The following is a 13,793-nucleotide window of genomic DNA, read 5'->3' on the forward strand; positions in this document are numbered from 1 at the left end:
TTATACGTGATAATTTTATTCGAGCATACATTTTTGTGTGTAACAAATGATAATTCACTCTAAAGTGTACTTATTAATTAAATATGCACTTTGTAGATGCTCCATTTCTTTAACAACGTAAAAATAGCCTAACACAGAAACATCCCTATTAAGAAATACAAATTGTTTGACTTTTCTTAGTAGGTAAGTATATAGGCAAAACCGCAATATATTTTTATAAAGGTATTTCATAAAATCTTTTTTCCTGTTACATTGAATTGTTCTTGTAATATTTTTTCTTCGGCCTTCAAACTTTGTGGGCCTCCCAACGGCGATATTCAAGTTATCGTTGCTCAGAGGGAACGCAATTCGCTTGGAAAATAACCATTTAAAGTCTTTTGTTTACTCCAAATAAGTTACTAATACTAATGATCGAGATTCTATTTTACTTTCTAAAGTTTGTTCTAAGAAAGGATATTGCTTAATTATTCTAACGTAAAGTTTTATAGTATTAAATAACACCATATCGATTTCAATTATTTTAGTAGGATTTGAACAGTATTTAAATAATCTGTATCTTGTTTACGCTTTAAAAAATAATAGCAAATTAAAAAGGATGCAAACTTAATATAAATTCCCGTTAATACATAATTATAATGTGAAGTAAATATAATTCTAAAACCTGAGTGGCGCCGATAGTCCTCTAAATAAAACAAATTAGTGTTTGCAGAGGATAGTCAACATTCAACGAACCTAAATACACTCAATTTCACTAGCTTTCCTTTGCATCGTTTGCTATCCCCCATTTAAATGAACAGAGTTTTACTTCTAACGGTTGCTTTTCTTTGGTCTATTAAAAGTACCTACCAGGTAATTAACAGTGATTAAACTTTTAATTCATTTCGTACTAATGGTCTTTATAAATTTGCAGATAAAAGAAGAGACCCAGAACCTTTGAGATCTGCAATAGAAATGTTCAATTAGCTATATAGCTATTTAATATTTTTTTAAGAAAGAACATTTTTATAAGTCTCTTTCCACACGTGTCTCTCTCTAAGTGTATTATAACATTCTATTCAATATTCTTTACAATCTTTCAAATATAAAAAAAAATTTCCACCTTTAACAATCTGGAAAGATCCGACCAAAAGACCCATTATGTTATTTACAACTTACAACATGCTTTTCTTACAGTATCTATTCAATTCTATACAACGTTTATAACTATTGAAGATCTACTTCATAGTAGATAACATAAATACACTGCAATGGAACCATACAAGCAATTCAACAAATTGCTGCAAGCGCTCTCGTCTCGAACTGTATCATGAAATATGAGCTCGTCTGCGCACAAACGAGTCAGGTGTCCAGTTCCTGCACTCGATTAATCTGTCAGTAAACAATAACCCGACGGATCGATCAACATCCACTCAGACGATGTCCGAACGTAGGTACTATAAGTTAAGCGAGGATAACCAATCAGCCAACTGAAATACCGTAAACGACCCTCAGCTGTTATCTTATGCATTGTGACTGTGAGCTACCTACCTACCGAGTACCTACTATTGTACACATGTATTTTCGAGCTGTACTTTGTTTGCTTTATTAACATGTGGTTGATATCTTCGACTTTAAGGGGTCATGAATGTTTTGGATGTTTATCTTAAAGTAGCTACGAAATTCGTAGCTGTTTTAAGTTCGTAGTACCTACGAGCTTCATTTATATACAAGTGAAAATCCCACTTGTCGGTTCCGATTGCAAAATACGATAAATAAACATGCGTAGAAACTAGAAATAGATATACAATAATATACTATTTAAGAAATCTAATAACATTATTGTTAAAGTTTCCTTCATATCAATTAAAAAAGTGTATCTTGGTAAACATGTTCACCTTATAAATTTTCTACTATTTCATAGTTTTGCGTTTCATGTGCAAACAAAAAAAATCATTGTTTTATGTGTTGTGTTCCAGCCAACCGTACTAAATAACTGACCGCCACACAATATAGAGAAAACATAATTGAGTGCAAAACAAGTTATTGTCAGCCATGTCATATTCAGACAGTTTGCATTGAATATTTGAAACATTGTATGAAAATTTAAACACAAATAGAAAAGAAAAGAAACATAAAATCAGGATCGCTGCGTCGGGTCTAGATTATATGCAAGCTGGTGGAAAGATATCAAGTCAGCTATAGAAAGCTCTCGTAACTTAAGATTTGTTCTTTTAGCTGAGGTGATTTTTACGTAAACAAATATTATATAAAAAAATCTATATGTATGATATTAAACCTAGTTTAGTTTTATATAATATGTAGGCTCTATGAATAGAGGTCATGCTCGGTCCGCCTGACAAGGAAGGCGCCATAGTGTTGCATTATATTAATATCTTATAGAGAAGGCTGAAACATTCTTACCCCTTATCCTTTCGTATTCAAAAATACGTTTTGGTTGACAGCACATTCGATACAAATGGTCCTGTTATTATGTAGAAAATGTAATAAATTGAGAATTTGCTTGCTTTGAGTTTGAGCTTGTGAGTTTAGTCAGTGATAGTGGTGATTATTACATTTTTGACCACATTTATAATGTTACTCAATGAAGATGCAGCTTTCTAATGCTAATATATCTTATAATATAAATATATCTTACATCTTATATCTTTAAAATAATTCCACTTGGTTTTTATTTAAGTCCTACCAAGTACTTATATATGAAGAAATAAAATCTTTCTTCTTTATAATATTAGTTGAAAAAAAACACTCGTAATAATAATAATTTGACTCTAATACAATAAAACTTACATTATTCCTGTAGATTATATTCAAGAAACAAATCTATTGATTAATTGCAGTCAATTACCTATTCATGTGCAAAAATTAACTACGCATAAGACGCAGACTATGAATGTTCCATTTCAAACATTAGAATGAGATTTGTAGATATTATAGATATTATATTTCCGAATTATTTACACACATAATTTCTTATCATACACTAGCTGTGCCCCGCGGCTTTACCCGCATGGCTCATGTATTAGCGTGATCAGTGATGATATATAGCCGATAGCCTTCCTCGATAAATGGACTACCTAACATCTAAAGAATTTTTCAAATCAGACCAGTATAGTTCCTGAGATTAGCGCGTTAAAAAAAAACAAATAAACAAATTCTTCAGACTTCAGCTTTATAATATTCAGTATAAATATGTTTATATAAGTTTTATTTTCATAAAAGACTCACAAATCATAGCAAATTAAAAAAAAGCTCAACTTATAATAACGTCATTTAGAACTTTATCATGTTTGAAATTCAGATACCATATAATATACTGAATATTGTATGTAACCCTTTTCCATATATGCAAAGGGTACAGTCCACTAATGGCTAACATCAAGTGTAATGGCCGTAGCAACGTGTGACCCTATAAATGACACCTAATTAATTGTCGATGTTCATACTCCCCCAGCTCCATGGAGGAATTATGAGGTATATTAATCTCAAAACGAAAATTTGAATTTGAGTTCTCTTTAGATAAAGATATACCTAATATAACTAAATTGCGTATTTAGTCATTCATTCATGATTAAGGATAGAAAAACAATTTATTAGAAATACGCTACCTATTTGTAAAACTATTTCAATATTTTCCTATTATTTGTTCAATAAAATTAGAATACTATTCAATACTTTAGCGAATTATTATTAAATCATGTCATTGATTTAAGATGAATAGAGTCAATGAAGTAAGTGTCTAGAATAGGATAATAAATTAAGCCTCCCACCCTCCGTTATCAGGTTGTAAATCCATGTAACACAGAGGCCGAACTCTAAACTCTGATCTGGAACTTATGAAATATTAATATGATGAAATAATGAAATATTTGAAATAATAATTTAGGAACATATTTATGAAATAATAAGCTAGTAAACAAAATAAATAAACAGAATTTATTCTCATTAGAACTTAAGCGAATAATTAGAGGCTTCCAGTAAATCTGCGATTAACTTAGTATTTCAGAAAATATAAACAATGATTTTCTATAAATTAAGCGAATTGCGTACTTAATTAAAGAAAAAATACGTGAAATAGGTGAAAATAATTGTTAATATTCTTAGAAACAAGACTTTTTAAATATTAAACAATGTCAACAAAAAGAAAGCCTTATTTGGAGCTAAATAAAAAATAAACATCTTGTATCCATCACTAGGACAACGAGGCGAATAAGTGAAACAAAGACTATTTATATTTAGTCTCGCCATCGATCTTCACATTTTATTTGTTGCCGGGAGACCTTTTTGAATATGTAATGTGGCGTATAAATTTCTCTCGTCCCTGGAGAGTCGGCTCTAGTGCCTCTCAGTTAAAAGGTGCTACGAATTAATTTTACCTGACATCAAGGACGCCACGACGGAATATTTTACTTCTTAATGAGATCGCTATATGTGAAACAAAAATAATAATTCGCATGAAAACCCCTTTTAATAAATAACACACCCAGGTTAACCTTTTCCCGAGAAAGGAAAATATACGGCTATTTCTTTTCAGTTCTTCAATTTCCTTTATTATACGCGCCATAGAAAAATAAATTTGATGTTTTACACTTATTGTGCGACGTTAAAACTTACAACGTCGAATTCAGCTTTCTGCGAGCACATGAGTGAATTACTTGCTGAATTATATAATACTAGAGGTCCGCCCCGGCTTCGCCCGTGGTACATATTTCGCAACAAAAGGTAGCCTATGTCCTTTCTCGGGTATCAAAATATCTCAATACCAAATTTCTTGCAAATTGGTTCAGTAGTTTAGGCGTGATTGAGTAACAGACAGACAGAGTTACTTTCGCATTTATAATATTATAGTATGGATTATGAATTTATAAAAGTTCCTTTGATGAAATATTTGATCGAATACATATACAGAGTTGAACTCTATCCAGTAGAAAACTCTATCTCTAAATAGAGTTGAGCACACAGATTTTATAACAAACAAAATATTCTGTCACATATTTCAGAATTCTAATCATTCGTAAGGACTTCCTGTCACACCTACATATCTGTCTTGCTAAACGTATGTGAGGTTGTTGGAAATTTAAATGACAAAGACAAACGACTACGAACATACAATATTGCTGCGAGGTCAGACACTTTTAGCACGTTTTATATCGATTGAACAAACAGCTTTAATGAATAACGGGCGTGAATAAAAGTGCATACGAAAGTAAGGATATACATATGTACAGTAGAATATTGCCAGTTACAAAATGCTGTATTTTATAGGTACATATAACTTACTATGTAGGTACGTGATTATTTTAAACAAGACTGTACTTATAATAATATAAATAGCAGTAATAGCATTACTGCACACATGATTAGTAATTATCCGAATAAATAAACAACTTATGAATAATGTAATCATGTATATAGAATAAAATAATAATAGTGAAAAAAAACTAAAAAACACGCTTTTTATAGAAAACCGAACTAAAAAATAGAAAATTTTATCAAATTAGTGTATTGTCATCGGTCCTCAATAAATCTACAAAGAACGAAATCTGGCCGTTTAAGTGGGTCAAAATCGCGCCCAAAGAAGTCCGTTACAAACATACAGGTGAAGCTAATATAAAGCGTGTAAAAATGCTTTTATTTTCAAATTAGAAATATAAAATGTTCAAGTCTTAAATAAAATACAAGAGTAATAATGCTTTCTGTACTTTCGTAACTTTATGTACATACATTATAATGTTAAACATACTTCAAAGGGATCGTACAGCTCAGTTAAAAGTTAAATATTAATATCTACAATTTAAATTAAGAAATATATTCTAAGTACTTTACGTAACATTTACAAAGTTTCTTTTATTTTTAGACAGTTATTGGCACATGAGTAAATATGTACGTATGGTGCCTATATGGTTATTGGTTCGGAATAAAAACTTGAAATGTAACTTTATTACTATATTGTATACTTATTAATATTTACATATTTACAAATATTGAACCTGAAGAGAAAATTCCTTCTATTTTTGGTCTATCTTCCATCGCATTCGGCAATATATGATGGGTATTCACATTCTTATCCTTTTGGGACGCTATCAGCTATGTAACAGGAAATCTTAAGAATTATTTAGGCCATAAACTAGAACGAACTAATAAGAAACTGTAGAGATTAAAAGTGTTAATCTTCCAAACCAATAAACTGCAAAGCCAACTCACGCCAGCACCGAAGTACACTTTTTTTTTTTTTTTTTTTTTTTTTTTTTTTTTAAGTGGGGAAATCTTACCTAAGATACCCACGGCTCCCGGGGAAGGAGCCGTGGGTTATGTCGGATTCCTACCGACTAAAACCCCACTGTGTACCAACGCGCTGCTTTAGACGGGATGCGGGGACACTATCGCAATCTTCCGCATGTCCCGCCCAGCAGTTGCCCGTTTCCAGGCCCTCCGCGAATTGCCTCTTTCCAGGCCCTCCACCAAATTACCCACCACGAGGCGGCGCAAGCTGGAACACGAGCTCACGCCACCCACTCGCCGACGATGGATTGTTCCCCGTTCCATCATCGGCGTTCCCTAAACCCCCGACCCCAGCACCGACCGGCCGGAGGGCGCGCGCCGAAAGGCCCCACGAAACGTGTTTCACGCGTCGAAGGACCCTCCGGCGCACTTTTATAGAGGTTTCCCTCGCAGCCCCCACCTCACACCAGAGATGGCGGCCCTCGGTCCGGCCCCACGGACCGGATTACGAGTTGGCAGACGGCTGTCGCAGGACAGCCGCCGCCCCACACCCACCTACAGGAGTCACCGCATGTCACCAAAGTGACGTGTCGGGATCCCGCCCCTTGCTTTGTTGGTAGTCAACACAACACGCGCGGCCTCTGGCCGCCATCCGCCGCCGCAAAAGCGCGGCCCCCTGCCAGTCAGTCGGAACGAGTCCCAAACGAGCCCCGATCGACCTTCCAACCTCATTTTTTCCCAGCGAAATCGCCAGGCCGCGACCGCTGGCCGCCATCCATCGCCGTACCGCAACGGCACCTGAGCCAAACCTGGCCCCCCGGAGGACCCTAGCTAGCTAGCCGGCCATCCAGCCAGCCAGCCAGCCAGCCAGCCGGACAACCAGCCGGTGACAGCAAGCCAGCCAGCCGCCGCCCAAGGCAGCCGGCCAGCCAACCGGTGGAGCAGCCGGTTTCAGCCAGCCTGCGAGGCAGCCGGTGTGACCAGCCGGTTCCAGCCAGCCCGGCCAGCCGGCCTTCAAGCCAGCCAGCCAGCTATATGGATCCCTGGCCGTCGAGCCAATCGAGTCGTCAGACGACAGACCGGCCGTTCAGCCCCTCCGCGTCCAATTAGCTTCACCCAGAGTACACAGTGTACTCCGAGCTACTGAGCCCCCCCGGCCACGACAAGGCTTGGAACTGATGGGGGGGACCGAAGTACACTTAATTCAGGTCTCAGGGCAAACTCATTAAAACTCCTACACCTCTATTATGTAAGTGTGCAGTTTCAAACTGTATTGGGGTCATTGTTCACGATATTGATTATGAATGTGTGTTGAGCTCGAACCGCTTTATAAATACCTTAGCACATTTCAAACTCTGGCCAAACTTAGTTTAACGTCACAATTTAAAATGACGTGAGCCTCATTCACAAGCTTGAATAATTGAATCATCGTGTGTCGCTTTCGTGACAACCAAATTTAATCAACCCTTCATCAAAATTACTTTAACGACTCACTATGATTATAGATTCACATATTTTAGAATAATATGTACAAATTATACACTCTTAAAGGGGATAATAGAATTATGTTGTTGAAATAATTATAGATACAGTTAGTTGTTATTTGTTAATGTTTTAATTATAAAGGCAATTGTAATACATATATCTATATAAAAAATATGTAATAAAAATATTACGCCAGATTATTCATAGAAACACATATCATAACGTAAATAAGCAACACAAATAGTTCTATAAATGAAACAAACAGTGATTTAACAGTTCAATGCACACCTATAGTATGCACATTATAATATTAACGTAAAATTGAGTCGGTCATGCGAATTCGCAGCTAGAACCAGTCACTGGAATAACATCGGACTCCATTTTCCACTCATCGAGCTCACTGATATCACATAGCTCGATGCAGATGCTTCGATCTTGCATTTACTGAGGGTAAAGTTACTTTGTATATACCTGCTCAATATGCTTTAATTAAATCACAAACATCATGGAATAGATGGGTTCTATTTAAATTGAGTTTGTGAGTAAATATAATAAACTTAAAAATAAAAGTATCGCTAAGTGGATAATTGTGTATCGCTGTCGCATTGGGCATGTCTTGTATGGCATGGTATTGATGTTTTAATTTTTTTTTACTTTGCGCCTTCAAAATATTGTTAAATTTCTAGAAAACGTTTTAAAATTAATGGATAAACTCATAACAATATAAAAAATAGCACATTAACTGCTTCAAATTACTACTGATATCTTAGGTTATGTATATGATAGCACAGACTAATAATAATATACTACGTATACAAATGATAGGTAGGATACGTTAATAAAATATTCTAGTGGATCAATTTTCATTCGTTTCAAAGGAATTCGTTTGCTTAGAAATTCCGATGTTTTTTACCTTCACAATACATATCCGTCTGCCGGGTTTAATTAAGAAATACTGCGAACCACGCGAAATTAGTTTTAAATCACAAATATCTTCAAGCTAACGGGAGAATATTGTACAAATTGCTTGAATCTGGCTTCATTCCAAGTGTTATAAGCGATCTGTAACGCTGCCCGGACAAACTTGCTACTAATTGCCGGATAAGTTCACCAATATGTCACCTTGTCATCCTCGCAAACTGTGCGGCTAAATTACATGTTTGTCATATTCCTACATAAGCTTATGGATTTGTGAAAACTGAGTTTAACTGCGGTTTAATTGATCTGTTCAACCACACTTTAATATGTACATTTTGTAGAAAGGATATAGGATATAACATTATGTTTTATAGATATTTTTTTAAGCTTACACGAAGATGTACTATTATTGTCTAATCTTATATCATAAAATTTTGTCTTAAAGATATTCTACTATAGCTTACGTATCTTCACTAAAAAATTATGGATGGAAATTTTATTTATATTTTTATATCTGTAAGAAAAACATCTTACACAGAAATTCACTAGCGATTTTGAAATAAATGGTAAGCTACAGTACACACACGAGAGAAAAAGCAAAAATTCTTATACTTATTACTTAACTTAGGCGCGGGACATATACAAGCGGCGCGGCGCGCATCGGGCGCACCGCGGGCGCGCCAGCCGGCGCGCCTCGGGCGCGCTGCCGGCGCGCCTCGGGCGCGCTGCCGGCGCGAATCGGGCGCGCTGTTGGCGTCCGAAAATGATATTTATATAGAGTGGTTAAATGCATTTTCTTCATGCATAATTTAGTAAAATTATGTTTTTTGTGCTAAAAGAGATTTGAAAGTAACGTTAATTTGAAAGTAACGATTTTGTTTTGATAATTCCTTGTAAGTAAATAGCGAGGATAACCCCACGATTGCAAATATATCTTTGTTGGAAATGTTGGAATTTACTTGGAAAATTTTATAGTACTTTTAAAGTAATTTTAAAGTAGTACTGGTGTAATGATGGAAGAAAAGAAGGTTAAAATAACACAAAATTTATATTGTACTAGCGGTCATTTAATTTAAAGAATTTTTTAAATAGGTCCAGTAGTTTATGCGTGAAAACCATACATACATACATACATACATACATACATACAAACCTTTCCTCTTTATAATATTAGTATAGATAAAATATGGTTTTCAAACACAGGTTTACATTTAAACCATATAAATCTTATCATTAAAATCTCAGTTCAAAAGTATTTACAGTACTGATCATTCCACAATATTAATTACAACAATTATAATTACAAATAAATAAAAAACACAATCAAAATCAGGATTATCTTTATTTCTGACATTGTAAATACATGGGAACTTTCATTATGCTCTTCTTCATTTTCACTTTCCCTACTGCCATCACCTGTGTAAATCATTTCATCGATTAATTCAATTCACCTTTAAAAACAAAACGAAGAAGGGTATGTAATAGCAGCTCTATATAATTCCACACAGAGAGAACACATTTTTGACTGACAGTCTACCGTCTCCTACCACCCGATTTGTTTTTGATTGTGTATGACCGTGAATTGACCTCTATTTGGATGCGATGGGGGAAGCGCGCCTGCGGTACGCCTGCGGTACGCCCGCGGCGCAACCGTGGCGTGCCGCCTCGTCGCCTTTCCAAAATTCTTTCATACAAAATGTATAAGAAGGACGTGGTGCAAAACAGATTCAAGAGGTGCGCTTATGGCACGCCCGCGCCCGCGCCGCTTGTGTTTGACCCGCGCCTTAAGTCTAATTCAATCTAGACGGAGCCAGGGCTGATGGCTTGTGTTGTTGAAAAATAATTAATTCCAAAATCAAAAGCATTCGAATCGCGCCGTAATTACGAATGTAGAGTCCTCATTATTTTGACCCCGTATTGCGATCACATTTCATATTTACCTATATAGGTGTATATTTCATTTGGAATTTTAATGGTCTGTACGTTTCCGATTTCGTTAACCAATTATTGTTTATTGTACGTAATAAAATATTCATTCGTTCATTTATTGAATCATTTATTTATAGCCCGTGTTTAAATGATTTTGGTTTGCCAAAAAGTGAATGTTACAAAATATAATATGGATGGTAGAGCGTTAAATATTTTTCACTAAAAACGTAGCTTTTACAGCAAATTAATGTTATTAACTCTGATAGATGAACTTATGGAATACTAGGTTTCCGCCCGCGGCTTCGCCTGCGCAGTCAAAGAAAAACCCGCATAGTTCCCGTTCCCGTGGGATTTCCGGGATTGCGTTATTTTCCCGGGATAAAAAGTAGCCTATGTCCTTTCTCGGGTATCAAAATATCTCCATACCAAATTTCATGAAAATTGGCTCAGTAGTTTAGGCGTGATTGAGTAACAGACAGACAGACAGAGTTACTTTCGCATTTATAATATTATATTAGTAGGGATAATATGAAATCTGAATTCATGACACATCATTCAATGCATTTATACGTGGTTTAATTTATTGGGAATAGCCCCGGGCTACTGACGAGTCTCGCTCATTGCAGACTTGATTAAATTTATGTTCCGCTGCCTATATTACTATTATTGTATGTGACATTTAATCATCGTAACATCGAAAGGTCTCAACGAATAAACCTTAATTATACGTCGTTTTAATATGAAAACACGGTAAATGTGCGTAAATAATTTCACCGGATATTGACCATTCCAGAAATTATTTATACAACACCTTTTATACATACAGAACAAATATGTACGATTGAAATTCTTTATAGTCTAGAGGCGAGTACGAAAATGGGACATGAATATTTGTTGGTATTTTATGTACCTACGTAGCTTTTGCAGTTGCAAAACTTTTGGGTAAAATAAACTTTTAAATTTAAACCGAATACCAAAGCGAATAAGAAATAAAAATATAATTTATTTTCATTTCATTATGCATTTTAATTGAAAATATCTACGATACGATAGCGTAAATAAAGCATCTGTCATATACGTTAGTTTTGAAAATCTTTTTCTTGCATTAGTCAAATTTACAATTCTATGAGTATGTTATGGAGTGAGTAGTAGTCATACTTTCTCTATAATTCACAAAAAAAAACTATTAAATAGATCCGGATCGATAATCCCAAAAATAATAAGTTCAAACGTATGTTTCAAATAAATATTGGTGTTCCTTTTATTTTAAAAAGCAAAGCAAATATTATCATATGTAATAAAAGTATTAATATAATACAGTTGTATGAAAATAGAACAAGTTGACAAGGTCGAATGGCCTGTCGCACGTCCGGACGTCCTGCACTTACGTTGCATATTGCATCCTGCACTTATTGCATTGCATTGCAATATTCTATGCGGATACGTATATTTTTATATTTTCATACTGCTACAACAAACATTTAGTTTGCAGGTTTTAGAATTTGTCACGTATGAATGCTATTGTATAGGTACCTAAACTGTATTTAAATTATTATTAGAGCCAGACTTTTCAGTAATGAAACTTTGGTGAACACCCGCCTCTTATATTCCCACAATAATAAAACTGCCTGTTATTGCTATAAGCTAAAAGTATATATGTTCGAAATGCAGTTTTGAAAGCATGCAATAACTTAAGTGAAACTTTAAAATTTCTAGTTATGTAAATTAAGTAAAGCAAAAAGCCATTAAGGTCCGGAAGCTTAGAGCAATATTTAATACGCCACTTTTATCATCCAAGTTTCAACCGTGCCACGAACGGTTCGATATTTTATAGCCAAACTTCGCTCGTGTTAGGTGTTTGAGAAAAAATATAACGTTCTATAGATAAAATTAATTTCATCCGTTTGAAAACTTGGGTAATTAATTAGGAAGTTTAATAATTAAGACTTTCATGGGGTAAATCAAATTATGATCTCGGATCCGCACACCAAGACTGTCACGAACATTTCTTTTTTTTATCATACATAATATCAACTGATAAATTTAGATGCTTTATTAAAATCAAATACTGTAAATCATAAGCTACTCGTATAATAATTACTTACACTATAAACGAAATCAATTTTCCAATGGACCAGGAGGTAGATAGGTTAAAATTACAAAGTTTGATGAACAATTTTGTTTCTGTCCCATACTAATGCGTAGATATAGAGCAAAGGCATAGTTTATTTTTAGCTTGACGACAATGTTGCACGTGGGGCTAGATGTGGGACACCACTGTGCAGTTACGTGTAATCGCTGAACACGTTATAAGTTCATGGCCACAATATATCCACTTGATCAAATCCGCAATCCTTTTTTTTTATCTGCACGATAATCTAATTATCGAGCAGATATTCGAGAGCACTATAACTGTGAAAAAGAACTTACATAACTAAAAAAGACAAACACGTAAAATTTTTTCAACATACTTAAATGTTAAAACATTTCTTTGTTTTGTTATTCAAATTATTTTAACTTCGATTCAAACTTCATGTGGTTGAAAAATTTCCGACATTTCTCTGGAAGAGAAAACGAGACTGTTTACTTTAGCCGGTATAAAATAACAGAATAAAACATTTATTATTTAGTACCAAATAAGAACTGACCTTGTTAACAATTGTACCTCCCAAAATAAGCATGATGACCCAATTCGTGCCTTATCTTTTCCCCTCACAGTATATATACCTACTTATGCAACGAAAAAAAAAAGATCATTAGCAAGTAAACTATTAATGAATGCGCAAGAGGTCAGACTCAATTAACTTTCCCATCCGGAAAGGAAGGAGTCGCCATTAGTAACCTACGAATGAAATAGTAAAATGAATTGTCTTTTTTACGTTAACTGTAAATAAGAAAACTAATCAACTATGTAGATCAGCAAAGTCCGTTTCATTTTGTTATGTAAATACAGTCAATAGTAATTTCCTTTAGCCTTTTTTTTTTTTTTTTTTTTTTTTTTATAGTAACCCTAGCAATAGGGCAGGCGACTCACTTGGAGGTAGGTGATAGACGCCGCCCATGACGATCACAGCGTTGGGAACACTGCGATCGTATTGCCGGTTTTAAGGTGGAAGTTGGTTTTTCAGGAAGGTGTAGGCTCTTTGCTTGAAGGTTCCCATGTCGTATTGGTTGGGGAACACGGAAGGTGGTAAATTGTTCCACAAGAGTGTAGCACGGGGTAGGAAATGACGTGCGAAACG

The sequence above is a fragment of the Colias philodice genome, chromosome 20 (genome assembly GCF_061535455.1).
Source record: "Colias philodice isolate Cphi_HAF_F1 chromosome 20, ilColPhil1 Martin Lab GWU primary, whole genome shotgun sequence".
Lineage (NCBI taxonomy): Eukaryota > Metazoa > Arthropoda > Insecta > Lepidoptera > Pieridae > Colias > Colias philodice.